Source organism: Equus quagga, unplaced genomic scaffold (genome assembly GCF_021613505.1).
Source record: "Equus quagga isolate Etosha38 unplaced genomic scaffold, UCLA_HA_Equagga_1.0 HiC_scaffold_5726_RagTag, whole genome shotgun sequence".
Classification (NCBI taxonomy): domain Eukaryota; kingdom Metazoa; phylum Chordata; class Mammalia; order Perissodactyla; family Equidae; genus Equus; species Equus quagga.
In genome coordinates, this window is record NW_025794105.1 from 34,578 (window position 1) to 37,766 (window position 3,189).

Here is a 3,189-nt window from a genome sequence, read left to right on the forward strand (position 1 = left end):
AAATTTTGGCCTTGTAGAATGAGTTAGGAAGTATCCCCTTCTCTTCAATTGTTTGGAAAAGTTTGAGAAGGGTAGGTGTTAAATCTTCTTCGGATGTTTGGTAGAATTCAGCAGGGATGTGTAGATATAGATAGATAGAGATAGAGGTAATTAGATGCCGAGATATTAATGTAGCTGTTAGTATAAATATAGATACATTAAAATAGATAGAGACATATTGACATGGAGGTATTTATCTATAGATAGAGATATTGATAGACAGATGATAGGCAGGCAGACAATGAGAGATTTTAAGGAACTGGCCAATGTGATTCTGGGGGCTGGCAAGTTTGAATCTGCAGGGCGACCTGGACACCCAGGAAGAGTGGGGGCTGCCGCTGGAGCCCTAAAGAAGTCTGGAGGCAGAGTCCTGTCTTCCTGGGGGGCTGCAGCCTGTTTCTCTTGGGACTTTCGGTTGACTGGATGAGCCCACCCAACTGTGGAGGGCAGCCTGCTTTCCTTAAAGTCTGCTGGTTTAAACCCCAGTCTCATCTGAAGAACACCTTCACGGCAACATGGAGCTTGGTGTTCGACCAAATACCCGGGTGCTGTGGCCTAGTCACGTTGAGACACAAAATTCACCATCACAGAGTCTAACTAGTTCCTGGAAAGAGTTGAAATTTCATTGATGTTTACAACCTAATCAAAGATTCTTGCTTTCACTTTCCACTGTAAATTCTAAGAAAAACAATGATGTGAAGTAAACTATGACTTGCCATTAAATCTTGAATCATTCTTACTTCAAAATTGTCAAAAGGTGAAAAGACATGAGTTGATGAAATACGGTTCCATTTCCATCATTATTAGCCTCATTGCCATCGTCATTATCATTTTTCCTGGCTAACCCCTCCTCTATACGAAACTCCCTCCGCTGAAATTTCTTCGCCTCTCACATTCTCCAGTCGACCTGCTGCCACAGCACTACTCTCCTTGTATGACCCTCTGTTCTTGAATTATGAAGAATTGAATCCCTAAATTATTTCCCAGTGCAGATGTACTGCCTGCTTGGGATCTTGTCCCAACATCGACTCTCAAAGGCAGTGACTATCAAACAGTTGTGTCCATGGTTCACAGTAAAAAGCACATTTTGACACACACACAAACATACACTCACACAACTGACTCACCCTGCAGTGTAGGATCCTCTCTGAAATTTTCCATTCCATTTCATGCTAGCCTAACTCACTTTTAAATGCTTGTTGCATTCATTAAATTGATATCATGATGAATAAGTGGCATACGACCTGAAATTTCAAAGCAACACTCCTCTGAGAGAAGCAGGTACACGTTCCTTGCCCAGGGCAGACGGACGCTGGAACGGACTGAGCGAGCGATAGTGTCATCTCCACGGGGGTCTGAAAAATTCAGAACAAAAGGGCATATGGGACGGAAGAAGTGTACCCCAAAATACCAGTCACCTCCTCACACACACGTTTTTCTGCCATGGTATCTCCTTTCCCACGTTCTGCCCTACTATTGACATTACAGCTTCCTGGAATCAGAGTCACAAGTTAGCTGCACAGAAATCATCGTCTCCCTGTAAAACCCCACTGAGCAAAGAGGAAGCAGCGTCTGTCTTTCCGCCAGCACATTATCTTTGTGATTAACTCTGTCACTTTGAAGGACACAGAGGGTCCGTCTACCTGCCCGCAGAGATACAAGCTCTTGAGTCCAGGACCCTGAAAGAGAGAAGAAGCTGCTCTATTCACATTCTAGCATTTTATATGCCATTGTGCACGGTTATTGCCCTAGAAGAGAACTGTCTTCATGGACCATAAGAACCTCAGAATGAGTACTGCCTGCCTGCATCAGTGCCCTCCTGTGTCCAACAGGGTGTGGTCTTTTCCAAGAACCTCCCACACAGCCCCCTTCATGTCTCTGTTTCTCAGTGTGTAAATGAAGCGATTCGGAGTGGGGGTCACCAGGACGCAGAAGAGGGTGAGGAACTTACCCCGGTCCTGGCTTCCCATGCTCCTAGGCTGCATGTACATACTGTACAAAAGGGACACCATGGCCACGGGAGGAGCAAGTGTTGAAGGCCTTGTGCTCCCTGGCTGCAGACTGGATCCACAGCACCGCAGCTACAATACAGCTGTAGGAGACGAGTATCATGTGAGAGGCATAAGGACAGTGGGTGTGACCAGGAAGCAAGCCAGGCCCTCTTCATGCTGTCAGCAGAAGATGTGGATGATGGCTGGCATCTCACACACAAAGTGGTTGATGTGGTGGTGACCACACTGCCCCAGGGACATCACCAGTGGGGACACTGGAAGGCAGTTGGCAATCTTGCTGAGCCAGGTGAGAGCTGCCAGCTGCAGGAACAGCTACGGGTGCACGACAGTCATACAGTGAAGCGGTTTGCAGACAGCAGCAAAGCGGTCGTGGGCCGTGACCAAGAGGAGATGCCCCCCACAGACAGGGAGGGAAGGGTTGGATGACTTAACCTACGTGGGTGGTGGTTTTGCATGGGCCCCAGAGGTCGACCAGCATCTGGATAATGCTGCTGGTCCTGGAGCAGAGATCCGGGAAGGACAGATTGCTGAGGAAGAAGTATATGGGCATGTGCAGTTGAGGGTCCACCAGGAAGAGGAAGACAATGGTTGAGTTGTCCATGACAGCCAGAAGGTAAAAAACAACGTTGATGAAAAACAGGGCCATCTCCAGCTTTGGCCGGGCAAAGAACCAGAGCAGAACGAAGTCTCCTTCGGAACTCTTATTGCTTCTCTCCATCACCCTTGGCTTGATAAACCTGTTTAGAGAGGTTAAGATGTATGTTATTTTTCACGTGGAAAATGGTGTAAATTGTTTTGTCCCAAGAGTGGAACAAATAGGGGCTGCATTTCGTTGTGCCGCCCACACTATTTAACTGGGCCATCTTGCCGGCTAATGGCCTGGAATTTCAGGGCAAGGTATTGAGAAAGATATTTGGTGGTAAAGGGATGGCAGCTTAGTAAAGGCTTAAGCTGTTTAGCTGTTGAATTGCCTGAGTCCTTAGGTCTCCTTCTGTTCCCTAGAGATACAGAAACATCTTCAAGGGGAACAGCTCTCAAGAGATTTTTGTGGAGGGTGTAGAAGAAGGCCAATGGTATAAGCAATAATTTCACTTCTGACTAATCGTTAAAATGACTCCAATTTGGAGATGAGAGAGAA

The 3,189-nt window shown here is 46.8% G+C and overlaps 1 pseudogene; it reads right to left on the bottom strand.

The window, feature by feature from the left end:
* Nucleotides 1-1,847: 1,847 nt before the first annotated feature.
* LOC124232406 (putative olfactory receptor 2W6) lies at nucleotides 1,848-2,769 on the bottom strand (annotated as a pseudogene).
* Between the last annotated feature and the right edge of the window lie 420 nt (nucleotides 2,770-3,189).